The following is a 15,161-nucleotide window of genomic DNA, read 5'->3' on the forward strand; positions in this document are numbered from 1 at the left end:
TACTAGTACTGACCATGTTTACACAGTTTTAACTCTAGCCTATACTGCTGTGTGTACACAAAAAACACATCATCCCAGGGGGCACAGTGGTGCACTGCACTAATACATTGTACACTGTACCATACACAGGCCCATTTCCCATGGGGACCTGGGTTCGAGTCCTGCCTGGGTAAAATTACCAACCCTACCTTGTCTCTCTCTCCCAACTGTTTCCTGTTTTCTCTCTACTGTAATACAGGCACAAAAGCCCAGTGCTGCGTTTTTTTCCGTAAGGGACTCACATGCACATCCTACACCACAGACTTTTTTTCAAATCTGCAAAACATTGTTCACTCCAGTCCACAGCTAAACTCTCTGTTTCTCTCACTCACTCCTCCATCCTTCCTTCTGTCTTCCCTGGCTCGTTTTCTACCCTCGTCATCATCACACACTATTCATACAGACACATTTCCTGCATCACAGACAAATGGATGGGTTTTTCTTAATGAGCAAAAACATGGCGTGCTCCACACTCAAAGTCACTCTTTCTCACACACCCTTTTCCGTCCACTCTTGGATGTGGATGTGTTTTTGACATCAGCAAAGACACATGGCCAAATTTAATCTCAAACACACTCTTCCGTCCATCGCTTCTGTCTCCATTGCCTCGTCGTTTTCTACCCTCCTCATCACACTACTCATACATGCACATTTCTGGCCCCACACATAAATGAATGTGTTTTTGACCGGCAGCTTGGTAATGAGCGAAGACATGAGTCTGGCATCTGCTGCTTTAATTTGACCAATATTTGCTCATTCTGGTGTGAGTGTGCCGCTGTGCCCACGTGCGCACACACACACACACACACACACACACACACACACACACACACACACACACACACACACACACACACACACACACACACACTTGCACGCACACACACACACACACACACACATACACGCACACACACGCACACACAAACACAGATTGCCCACACACACTTCTCTCTCACACATGCACACAAACACACACACACTGCACTGATTCATTCGCATTCAGTTATTCGTTTGGCCAATACTTCACCACCCCAAAGGCAACAAGGGATGCAGAAGGCCGGTCGGGCAGACAGACAGATCCACCATTAAGTCACCTGCGCTGTTATTCATGGGGACAAGGCAGAAAAAAAGAAGAAAAACAGAAAAACAGAGCCATTAGCTTTGTTCTCAAATAAATGGGGAGTATAAATGATAACCTGCGCAAAGAAAAGCACTTACTGGTAAATGGACATTTTTTAGAACCATGGTGCAAGATTTCACATTTTTGCCGTCACCATTGTGTGTGTGGAATCAAAATCACATGTATTGGCTATAGATTGTTTGGTGCAAATCACTTCACGTGGTTATAAAATTGGTCTTTTGTGCAGGAAAGTCTGTCCATGCAGACCTGGTGGTTAGAAACGATGGAAAAGTTTATCTGATCTGCACATTCATGATCAGCAGAATGCGATTCTAACCTGTTTCTGTGTTTCTTTGTAATAAATACTGTAGGCTGGCTCACAGTCTTGTATTATTTGCATCCATACTGTATGTAAACCTGTGGTTGCATTGTAAATGCGTTGTTGAAAATCTAGTATGCGTCAAGGATGTTAAAAAACAGTAGGCCTACAATTGTAGCAGAGTTCTGGGAGCTAATATTCACCCGTACCAAAACAACATGCAAGCAAACAAACAACGTCCACCTGTGTCAATTTGCAGTGCTGCCCTCCTCATACCATAGCACAGCATAGCATGCAGTATCTCCTGAAAAAAAAGCTCCAGGGGTCTGCCAGGAATATATTTAATTTAAGAGTGGAAATGAGCACCCAGAACCCTTTGCGCTGCGCTTGTTGTTGCCGCTGATGCCACCGCCTCTGACATTGGGGCTGCGGTGTTTACTCGTTTACGAGAGAAACCATTTGAACTCTTCTCGCCTCTAAATGAGGTGAGAGGCAACACGTAATTGCACATCAAATCTCCGCTAAGGTTTAAAGAGATGAGAAATGATTCCCTCATTTTGACGGGTGATCCTGGTCCTGCTGAAAATTCATGAGGTTTGTTTCCCTTCGGGAGAGCTGTGGGCAAATAGGTCCGGGTCTACCTCCTTGGTCCAGATGAGTTCAACCTTGAATTCCACATTACAGCCAGGCCCAGATTAGGTGGAAGCTATGTGTCCCTTTGGCCAAACCTTTTTTGCATGGCAATTCCATTATGTAGTGATATTACACTGCCTCCACTAAGGTCGCTTGAAAATGTCAGTGCAAGGCTATATAAAAGACTGATAATACAAAAGAACAAGAATAGAAAAGAATGATAATACGGTATAAAGAATATAAAGAATGATAATACAGTATAAAGCAGCTATTAAGGCAGTAGCAAGGGCTCATTATGATGTTTTATCCTTGTACTCCTAGCTTTTTTAATAACATTGAAAAGGTAATTTGCTGATATTACATCACATCAGTATACTATAGTTTGACATTGAAAATTATGGAATTATTAATGCTCATTTTCAAATGAGACATGACAGGAGGAGGCTCTCCTCATTCTGTTACCCGATGAGGAGTCGTGTCCTTATCAGTTGAATGGAACATTATTCTTCCACCTTAGTCATTCTTCACTCGGTAGGGAGGGGAAATTCACCACTTTGGTTCATAACTCACAGCCCACTTCAATAAGGTGAAAAATACTTCCGTGCTGCCTGAATAAACACATGATAAATCCTACTGTGTATGTTTTTGAAATGGATTGGGTAATACAGAGAAAGCTATTTGGCTTTTTTGTACTTCATGGCATGGTATGTAGTTTCTGGACCTTCACGATTGATATTCTGGGTGCACACATATATACATGGCGTTGTTGTACACCGACTGTTGTGTTGGGAATGGGGTTGTTGCTGCAAGGGGTTATTGCTGCATTATTTACCAACCAGCCTCTTCAAAATGAAAATAAGAACCTGAAAATATGATTATTTTCATGCATTCTTCATGCATAGCGTAATTGAGGAATCAATTTTTGCCATGTTGCTGTATATGGCAACCTTGCAGTGTAAGCAGACCAAAAAAGCTATTTAGTGGATGGCGTATGAAATCAATGGTCAAATTGATCAAATGACTAACCCATTACAAGGCTGTGTAGCAATGTTTGAGGTTGGCAACTGGTGCCTATTGAACATCTAAGCTCCAAACCTAGAATTAGTATTACGCTGCATTTGTAGTCGTGGGCTCTCTTAACATGACAGGAAACTACACATTTTAGGTGGCCTATCTAACACATACTGTAACCTAGCATGTAACACATTCTATCTAACACATACTGTAACCTTTGAGGGTTGAAAGCTACTTACAGTAGGCCATATTTCTCCCCTTGCGTCCTCCTTCTTCCCCTGCATCTCTGTAATTTCACACTGTATTATACTATATTAATCCCCTCACCCTACTCCCCTGCCCCCCATGGTGCATTATATGCCTCAGGGATTCTTGAGAGATGGGACAAAACGCGTTTTGAAAACCTGATTGTGAAAATGCAGAATATGTTGTTGATGGTTATATATTCATGTAGATAAAGATGTGTAGTTTTCAGGCATGTAAAAATACAGGCTTCAGGTAAAAAGGCATTTTTAACAAATTAACATGTTTACCTTCACTCCTAGATTTTCGTCAACTCCGTCAGACACAAGAAAAGTACATAATTAAATTATTATAATAGTCCAACAAGAATCTTTAGCTCTGATTTGTATTGTAAAGATACTTAGTTACCTTGATGTACAATAATATGTAATATATATATTTACATTTTAATTTAAGACAGTTATTAACACATAGAGTTAAAAACATTGGCATTTTCAGACTTTATCTTTTATTTTGCAACCATGAGGAAAACACCTAAAGTGGTTAAAATACATGGTGGTATAGATCTAATGACCCTTTATTGTCTAAACAAAAAAAGATGATTAAAGAATTAGCTTTTCCCCCAAAATATTACAAAAACACCTGAAAGTGCTGAGAAAAATCTTAAGGAGTTGACAGAAAAACTGACGGAGTTGACAAACTGGTCAGATTTTTTGAGCCTATTTAGTGCAAAATGTTTTTTTCACAGTTAATTTTGTAGTTTTGTTCAGGGCTGGACTGGGATCTGAAAAGGGCCCGGGCACTTTTTGACGCCTGAGGGCCCGACACCGATGCCTATCGGTATTTATGACATCGTATATAATATAGCCTATTAAAAAGCTCACACGAAAAAATGCTTCATCACTACTCACAATAACCTTCTTGGGGAGATGGTCACAGTGTACCCTCATGTTCCCTTCATCCATGTTTGAGGGTAGGAGACAGAGAGAGGTGGACAACTAACTATTTTCCTGATTATTTTCCTGGCCAGTGAATCTCAATATAAAACTATTCATACCATTTCCCTGAAGCAAAAACTGAAAACAGGTCCTACAGACACAAACACCTTAACATTGATAAGCAAAGCCATATTTCACACACACACACACACACACATACACACACACACACACACACACACACACCACACACACACACACACACACACACACACACACACACACACACACACACCACACACACACACACACACACACACACACACACACACACACACACTAAAATTGACACCATAATAATTATAAAATGTAATACAAATATTAATTTCCTAGATGTTTCAACTTCAAATTGCTGCAGTCCACAGATAGGCTACTGTCAGTGAGCTTACTAAATGGCAACACCACCCCTCCCCTTTCCCCTACTGTATGCAGCTTGACACTGATCAAAATAGCCCAAGACTGTCATTATATCAGTGGGGTTTTTCTTCCCTACACTCGTCATTTTTTTCGCCACAACAAAACCAAGTGACCGCTTATTATTATTGCTTAGTCTTCCAACAGAGGTTGATGACGTTACGTACAATAAGCATACGCATTGAAGCACTGACTTGTATACTAACAAGTCAGTGCATTGAAGCGTCCAAACCGCGTCGTCTCAACCATCAAGATATTAAACATCCATCCAATGATTAAATGCTTTCCAGAACAAAACGTGTTTGCATGGATAAAAAAAGCCAATCCGTGACCACCACAGGAAAATTCAACTTATGAAGGCCCTATAAAATATCACATTGCCAACAACAAAGTTAAGCTACATGTTTCAGCTATTACAATAAATGGAGCGCGTAGTTGTCACAAACAGCACGGAAAGACGGCTTCTTTCTTCATCTACCATGCAAAGAGGCAGATAATGACGTGACATGCCATTAGGAAAAGATTGCAAAACATACATTTAGTTTAAAATCATAGTTGCAAAAGACACGACAAGCAATTGACTAAAACAAGATATTTGTTGGATTTGAGAAAGTGAACGTGGGTATGCGCCGTAATTAACATGTAATAGGCTACACATAGCACAGGTGGTTGTGACAGGCAGCTCACACACGTTAAGAGATATGGAAGATTTCTCGCGCAACAATACAAAAAATAAATCTTTTTAAAAAGTCTATTTGTTTTGAATGAAACTTTAGTTTTCACTTTTTTGTCCATATATCGAAAAATTATGTAGTTATATGCATTACATGCACATTAATATGCATATAATATCCTAAAATAACTTTTCCTCCTGTTTCTACGTTTGAAAAGAATATCATATTAGCATATTGAACAGTTTTTGGTGAATTTGTCAACTCCATAAGATTTTGCATGTCAACTCCATAAGAAAATCTTATGGAGTTGACTCTTACGGAGTTGACAAATAAACATACTTTTCATAATAACACATGATTTTCTAACAGATATCATCTGGTACATCAGCAGTCACTTAAGGACTTGCCAATAAAGTTATTCTAAGCTTTTATTATATACAAAATACTGAAATAACCCTTATTTTTATGCATTATGGTGTTGACACATTATGCTTGTGACATAGGTGGTCTTCCTAAATATTCATTGATAAAATCAAATATTAAATGTGACCTTAACAGGACAGTGTCTCCATGGCATGTATACCAAACAGGAAGTAGTACCAGGCTGCTTAGAGTGTGAGCTGACCACAATAATGGTAGATTTTTTTGTATTTAAAAAAAAATCTTACGGTGTTGACTAAAAGTCCGGACACATGTTCAATAGTTTAAAAAGTATATAAAAAGGTTTATAAAACATTGTACATACATGTAGTTTGATTAATTATCCAAAATCCTTGATGACAGTAGCTATGATGTTTGTTATATTTCATTTTAAACAATTAATATGGTATTGTAAAATTCTAAATCTTGCTTTCGGACATGGGGGTTTGAAGGTACTGATGATACACTGCAACGTGTAAAAAAAAAAAAAAAAAAACTATATAAATATTAAATCACATTTAAGTGTACAGTACTTCTTCTTCTATCATTCCAGCTAATTTTGTTGCAATTTTTAATTACATTTTAAGCACAAACATGAGTTTTATCTCCTGGACATGTTTTGTCCCATCTCTCAAGAATCCCTGGCCTGCATATTACTGTCTGTATTAGGTGCCTGTTGTCCTCTATTATACTGTATGGAAACCTAATATAATGCTGTTTTTTATGTATGGAATAGCGGCCGACGAGGTGTCCCGATATCAAGGGAAACTAGACTGCCTGTGCAGTCGCCTTCGACTGCTTAAGGTATATCCCCGAAACGCAACGCTTCCAGTCCCCCATCATTCCTACCACTCCCGTCCACCATTTCGTAAACGTATATGATACATACAGACGTGACATGACGTGCATAGGCTTAAAACCAAACGACTATTGTGAAAATGAAGCAAAAAATGGGGCAAATGGTAATACTGTTTTAATGGTTCAGTGGATATACCACATTAGGTACAGTGTAATAACCAGTGTAACAATATTTAATACAATGTAATACCAGTGTAACACCGCCATTTTTTTTACTTACATCATGTGTTTGTGCGTAAGTGGTATTACATGGTATTGCATATTGTTACACTGGTATTACACTATATTACATGGTATTGCATACTGTTACACTCGTTATTACACTGTACCTGATATTGCATATTGATACACTGGTATTACACTAGTATTACATGGTATTAAATATTGTTACATTGGCTATTACACTGTACCTAATATGGTAGATTGACTGAAATGGTGAACCATTAAAATAAGGTGTTACCGGGCAAATCAATCCACCCAGTCAGAAGTTATGGGCCAAATGAAAATTCCGCCATTTTGAAAGTGTTGTCTTCCAAACTCGAATCAGTTCATGAACCTACCCTAGAGCATTGACACACAAAATCTGGGACAAATCCATCCACCCAGTCAGTAGTTATGGGCCAAACAATAATTCGGTCATCTTGAATTCAGCCATCTTGAAAGTGTTGACCTCCAAACTCGAATCAGTTCATGAACCTACCCTAGAGCATCCACACACCAAATCTGGGACAAATCCATCAACCCGGTCAGAAGTTATGGACCAAAGAAAAATTCGGCCATCTTGAATTCAGCCATCTTGAAAGTGTTGACCTCCAAACTCGAATCAGTTCATGAACCTGCCCTAGAGCATTCACCCAAAAAATCTGGGACAAATCCAAACATCCGTTCAAAAGTTATTGCGTTAACACGAAAGACCTTACGCGGCGGCGGACGCGGCGGCGGCGGCGCACGCAAAACCATTACATCCCCGACGCTCCGCGTTTCGGGGATATAATAATGGACGAGGCGGAGCGTTCTAAACAGCCCGACGGCGCAGCTGAAGGGCTGCTCGCTTCGCAAAGTCCATTTTCCCTTGATATCGGGACACCTCGAAGGCCGCTATTCCGCTTATCACCCGGTTACCAGCATTTAAGTATTAATTATATCCCCGAAACGCGGAGCGTCGGGGATGTAATGGTTTTGCGTGCGCCGCCGCCGCGTCCGCCGCCGCCGCGTCCGCGTCCGCGTCCGCGTCCGCGTCCGCGTCCGCGTCCGCGTCCGCCGCCGCGTAAGGTCTTTCGTGTTAACGCGATAACTTTTGAACGGATGTTTGGATTTGTCCCAGATTTTTTGGGTGAATGCTCTAGGGCAGGTTCATGAACTGATTCGAGTTTGGAGGTCAACACTTTCAAGATGGCTGAATTCAAGATGGCCGAATTTTTGTTTGGTCCATAACTTCTGACCGGGTGGATGGATTTGTCCCAGATTTGGTGTGTGAATGCTCTAGGGTAGGTTCATGAACTGCTTCGAGTTGGGAGGTCAACACTTTCAAGATGGATGAATTCAAGATGGCCGAATTTTTGTTTGGTCCATAACTACTGACCGGGTGGATGGATTTGTCCCAGATTTTGTGTGTGAATGCTGTAGGGTAGGTTCATGAACTGATTCGAGTTTGGAAGACAACACTTTCAAAATGGCGGAATTTTCATTTGGCCCATAACTTCTGACTGGGTGGATTGATTTGCCCGGTAGCACCTTATTTTATGGTTCACCATTTCAGTGAATCTACCATATTAGGTACAGTGTAATAACCAATGTAACAATATTTAATACCATGTAATACTAGTGTAATACCAGTGTAACAATATGCAATATCAGGTACAGTGTAATAACGAGTGTAACAGTATGCAATACCATGTAATATAGTATAATACCAGTGTAACAATATGCAATACCATGTAATACCACTTACGCACAAACACATGATGTAAGTAAAAAAAATTACATTGTATTAAATATTGTTACACTGGTTATTACACTGTACCTAATGTGGTATATCCACTGAACCATTAAAACAGTATTACCATTTGCCCCATTTTTTGCTTCATTTTCACAATAGTCGTTTGGTTTTAAGCCAATGCATGTTATGTCACGTCTGTATGTATCATATACGTTTACGAAATGGTGGACGGGAGTGGTAGGAATGATGGGGGACTGGAAGCGTCGCGTTTCGGGGATATACCTTAAGCAGTCGAAGGCGACTGCACAGGCAGTCTAGTTTATTAATACCGGTATGTTGATCTATGGCTTCGTGAGAAAGTAGATTCACCTCTGCGCTTGTTACGTTGCTATGGGCACCACTTCCTAATCTAGTGAGACGCGCCTCTATCGGAGGCATCTAAGGACGCGCGCAGAATGTTGGGGTGACTTGACAACCAAATGCGATAGAATTGACGACTGGGTTTTTGACTTGACAACCAGATGCGATAGAATTAGTAACGGGGTCTTGACTAGACAACCAGATGCGATAGAACTAACGATGTGGTCTTGACTAGACAACCAGATGCGATAGAACTAGTAACGGCACTTCGCCAGAATGTTAGAAAAGAAGCAACTTGGACGCCTGCACGCCCGCACGCCCGCATGACATCATAGGTGTCCTGCTACCGGGGAACAAAGGACACCTGCTCAGCCAATCAGAAGACGTTCCGTCTGCTCACTGGATGATATATTTTTTTACATAATAATAATATTTGCTTATGTTGTAGATTTCATCATACATTCTATTCTATTCTATTCTATTCTGTTCTATTCTATTCTGTTCTGTTCTGTTCTGTTCTATTCTATTCTATGCTATTCTACATTGTGTGTTATACAGTATTACTACTACTGTACTGCTTTACATGCTGGGTGTATAAGTAGACTATTGAAGATATGCTGGAATTGTGGCCTATAGCTTTAGAAACTGTTTCTTGGCAATAAGCCCCTACAAAAATGTTGTTGTCAATGAATCGGGAGCTCAGCTGCACAATGAAAATCTGGGTGCCCTTAGGCTACAATACAGGCTGCCTCAGTGGCGGCAGCCACCGTCAATGTGTCTGTTTGTCTAGACTCACACTACGGTGGCCTGGCTGACAGGCAGGTGTCAAAGGCTTTTGCTTTTTTCCATCCATCTGCTTGTCATGTCACCAGAGGGTAGACACGACTACTTGGCAATGAGGCGCATTATCACCACCTGTTTGAGAAGAAGCGAAAATGTGCCATTTTCCACCCAGGCATCCGTGAGATGTCCCTTGTTGCCCAGGCATCTCCTTGATTTACCCAGAAAACCATCCGGCTGCTTTTCAAAATGTTGTTTACATCATTACTCTTGATTTTTCTGGATGGCAAACAGTGACATCTTGTCCAAAAAAAGGAGGGAGAAATGAATTGTTGTGTATTACTCAGTTAACAATTTTAGAATGAATGGCTGTGTGTGTCTGTGTGTTTTTTTTCATTGTCAGCTTAATTAATGGTGAAAAATTGTCGGGGCGTCCATTCACTTCGGACGTGGGTGGAGGGAATAAGCGTGCGTGGCCGCGTGAACTGTGGCATTTAAATCAGAGGGATTCACTGAGCAGCATCCCCTCTCCCATGGGGGAAGAGTCATTCATCATGTGCCACAGAAACAGAAGAAAAACAGTGGGGGTGAAACTGAGAGAGAGAGAGAGAGAGAGAGAGAGAGAGAGAGAGAGAGAGAGAATGAAAGAAAGTGAGTCCTGGGTTGACATCCAATGGCTGGCTGCCGTCACTATGCATGCTCCTCTCCCCTTCTCTCCTCTCCTATCCTCCCCTCTCCTATCCTCCCCTCTCCTATCCTCCCCTCTCCTATCCTCTCCTCCCCTCCCCTCCCCTCCCCTCCCCTCCCCTCCTCTCCCCTCTCTTCTCCCTTCCTCTACCCTCCTTGTCTCCCCTCCTACTTGTGAGCTTCTCAGGGGAAGCTGCTGTCAAGTCTGTGAGCGGTGACCTCTGGTCGCTCTGGTGACGTGCAGCTGTCAGTGAGCCACTGTCTATCAGCCTTGTTACCTGTAGACATCGCAACACACACACACACACACACACACACACACACACACACACACACACACACACACACACACACACACACACACACACACAAACACACACTCTTCCGCTCCATAACACACCGCTCCCACGTTCCCCAACATGCCACCATCATTCCACCATCACCGGCATTCTCGTTCACCATCGATCACCCTTGTTACCTGTGGACATCGTCACATCACTCTCACGCACACCCCACTCCACCATGACACCCCAATCCCAAAAACACACATTCCAACCCACACACCACCACCATCACTCCCATTGAAGAACAGGGATATTATTCATTAGCCATTAGTGCTGGGTATTTGAAGCACACGCACACACACACGCACACACACACACACACACACACACACACACACACACACACACACACACACACACACACACACACACACACACACACACACACACACACACACACACACCACCACCATAACACACTGCTCACACTCCCATGAGCACCCCTTTCCACGAAACATCACCACCACCACTCCAACATCACCAGCATTCTCAGAGGAGACTACCATTGTCATCATCCAGTATGCTGTGCAGATCCATATGCTTATCCATATGTATGGTGATAATGATGGACAGATGGATGATTTCTAACTCTAGCTGTGTGTGTGTGTGTGTGTGTGTGTGTGTGTGTGTGTGTGTGTGTGTGTGTGTGTGTGTGTGTGTGTGTGTGTGTGTGTGTGTGTGTGTGTGTGTGTGTGTGTGTGTGTGTCTGCCTGTGTGGGGCCCCAAATGTTTCCGTTTGAAGAAGGCCAGGCGGCCGAAACGTCACTTCACCATTAAAACATGGAGCAGAGTGTGCGGGATTCTTTTCATTTTCGTCAACATTCAAAACACTAACAGGCCCTAACAGACCTTTCTTCATAATTTTCCTGTTACTAGTAAAACTTAAAGGACCACTTTGGCCAATTTCAATATGCTGTAGTATTGCTCACGCTACCCTGACTTGTCAGTAGTACCCGGTGATGTTGCATTTTTCGGCTCAGCCCTTTCCAAGATCTGAGCTATTCTAATGGGGGCAGCTTTTGTTTATATTTTAAAAATTCTTAATATAGGCCTACTCCAAATATTTTCCCCAAAGGTATTGCTGTTTGCTAGTTGTTTGCTGATGTTGCATAACCTTTTGGATGTTTTTGGGGATAACTCAAGATGTTTTTTTGAATTGTAAACAAACACCTGCACCCATTACAATGACCAGCATCTCAGAAAAGGCAGAACCCCCCCCCCCCCCCCCAAATCTCAGGTACGGACAAGTCCAGGGTAGTGTGAGCATTACAACTGTATATTGAAATTGACTGAAGCTATCCTATAACGTGCCAAAACATTTCTTTACTCATAGACTGTTCTGTGCACTGTATACTTGACAATTCTGTGTGTGTGTGTGCGTGCGTGCGTGTGTGCGTGCGTGCGTGTGCATGTTTGGGGGATGGTTCTGTGCATGTATGAACGGGTAGGTGTGTGTGTGCGTGATTGTGTGTGTGTGTTTGGGGGGGGGGTTCTGTGTGTGTGTGTGTGTGTGTGTGTGTGTGTGTGTGTGTGTGTGTGTGTATGTGTGTGTGTGTGTGTGTGTGTGTGTGTGTGTGTGTGTGTGTGTGTGTGTGTGTGTGTGTGTGTGTGTGATCTGTAAAGCTGCATACTTAAAATACCCAGCGCTAATGACAGAATAATATCCCTGTTCTTCATCCGGTGAGAGACTTATGCGGTGTGACAAGACCACAAAGCCTCTTTTCCATAACGTTGCCCTCACATTCCCCTCTGTCATCGTGGCATATGCTGCAATAATTGTAACAACGTACGTAGCATATGCTGTTCTTGATGTTATTCAAGATGGATCTGATTGCTATGGCAAAGTGGCACATCCTATTCCTTTATTCCTTTGTAGAATCAGCCGGAACTGACTAATCAACTAACACACTGTTTTTTGTGTTCTTTTCTTAAAAAAAAAAAAAAAAGACATCCTCTGTAATTACCGACTGAGTAGACTCAAGTGTCTCCAGAGGAGCTCGTAACAATTGTAGAACCAGCTAAAAGACGGTTGAAGAGTGTTGTTTTCTTCTTCCTCTTCGCCACCATATTTCTCTCCCCACCCCACTCCAGGCAGCATTGTTGCGTTGTTGTGGGGAAGAGGCAGCCAACCCCGTGGTAACTAACGGGGGTCCTCGTGAGCGCAGAGAGAGGAAGTCATTTACGCCTGTCTGCATTCCGACTCCGGTGGGTCTTATTAGCTCTTGATTTCCATACTTGCTCTCCGTGTTCGGAGGACTTTTTTGTGGTTCGCTGTTCACTCCCTTGACATAATTATACACGAAAAGCGCCTCTTTTAGCCGGCTGCCTGTTTAATTGTTTGGTACGGCAATTTCAAATTAGGCCCCCCTTCAGACATAAACAGGCTAAAGTGTTGTGCTCATTAAATTCAGTGCAGGAAAAGTTGCGGGTACACTACTGCACTACTGTCCTTCCGTGATGTGAGGGTGAACTTCACTAACGAAGAAGCTTGGAAAACAAAACAAAAAGGCAAACAGTAAACAACACAGAGGCCGTACAGGGATCCATAGAATGGTAAAATGTGGGCCCCATCACTAAAAACAAAAAGGTGGAAGTAGGAAACTGATACATTTCAAAACACGCTGTCACTTTATCCCAGAAAATAGATTCTGACATGCCTGCAAAAATCACAAGGTCAGCTCAGTTGTTTTATTCCGAAATAAAGCTCAAAAAATGCAATGTAACCATTGCAGGATTTGATTTTTTTTTGTTTTTCCAATACAACGTGTGCTTCCCAATAAGTTTATCATTAAAAGTATCTTCAAAATGTATGACATAGCAGTTGCAACTTTTTTATCTCATTTTTTGATCTCGTAGCTGCAGCAACTTTTTCTTATCTTGAAGCTGTTAGTTTTTTATCCGATGTCTCTTCAGCTGAAGCTTCTCAGAGAGATAGGCTCCATCTCCTGACAGCTTGTCCACCTGTGAGCTCCAGAGACACCACGCCGTGAGATTCCGCAGCGTGGACAACACATCACAACGCAACACAACTCAACAGCACAGCAGAGCACAGCCCCACTCCACTCAGTCCTCTGTGGAGCCAGTGCTTTTGTCTGTCATCTGTGTGTATGCTTTACTAATAGATGAATGACAGAGCCACTGGGCTGGTTGCTTCACAACACTCTAAGCAGCTTGTTGTGTGGGGATTCTTACTCGTCGGATGTTTCGGTCTGTTTTTTTTTTCCTGCATCTTTACTCACAAAGGCAGTGATTCACAAACTGTGGGCCGTGACAGTGTTCCAGACTGGGTCTTGAAATCATTTTCTAAAAATCTAAATAATGTATGGGGTACGTGTGTGTTTCTGTTCATTATTAATTTGAGCTGTGTTTTTTATTGGGTCAGATGTGGTTCCCAAACATTTGTGTAAATTTGGTAACACTAGTTGACACTGGCTTCATACACATGGCATAACACTACTCTACACTACTCTACTCTACTCTACTCTACTCTACTCTACTTTACTCTACTAACAGTGTCATAACAGTGTCTTAACGCAGTCATGCATGTGCATAAACATTACGTCAGTGTCATAAACATTTCATGACTATGTCATTAAGTGACATTCGTATGACACCGGCGTCAAGTAAAGTGTAACTGAAAATTTCAAGTGGGCCCCAAGTTGGAAAAGGTTGGGAACCCCTGTACTGAGGTGAAATAGGCATGAATACAGTATGCAGCCTGTGTTTTTTCTTCTCAGACGCTATTCTTCTGCTTGGTTGCCATGGCACATAATGATTTGACATTGCATTTTAATGAAGGTCTGTAAACTGGGCTCTGTACAGTCATGTGTGTGTGTGTGTGTGTGTGTGTGTGTGTGTGTGTGTGTGTGTGTGTGTGTGTGTGTGTGTGTGTGTGTGTGTGTGTGTGTGTGTGTGTGTGTGTGTGTGTGTGTGTGTGTGTGTGTGTGTGTGTGTGTGTGTGTGTGTGTGTGCCTGTTTGTGTGTTGGATGTGTTTATTGCTGGAAGTATAATTTAGTTTAGAGTAATTGAATGACCAAAAAAAATATCAATCAGTGAACTGTTGATAATGCGATTTAAAAAATAATAATGCAATTTTTGAAAAGTAATTTAAAGTCTTTTTCACCCTGCCCAGTAAAATCATTATACTTTTCTCCTCCTTGCAATCGCGTGGAGACAAGCTGCGAGTTTTGCAGATACAACATCCATCAATTCTGCGGGTTTCAGATGCCAACTGCGGCCAGAAAATATTGTATTTCTCTCCAGCTATTGATCCGATGGGGTGGTCAAATAACAAGTCAGGGGTGGAAACATACTC

The sequence above is a fragment of the Engraulis encrasicolus genome, chromosome 10, assembly GCF_034702125.1.
Source record: "Engraulis encrasicolus isolate BLACKSEA-1 chromosome 10, IST_EnEncr_1.0, whole genome shotgun sequence".
NCBI classification, from domain to species: Eukaryota; Metazoa; Chordata; class Actinopteri; order Clupeiformes; family Engraulidae; genus Engraulis; species Engraulis encrasicolus.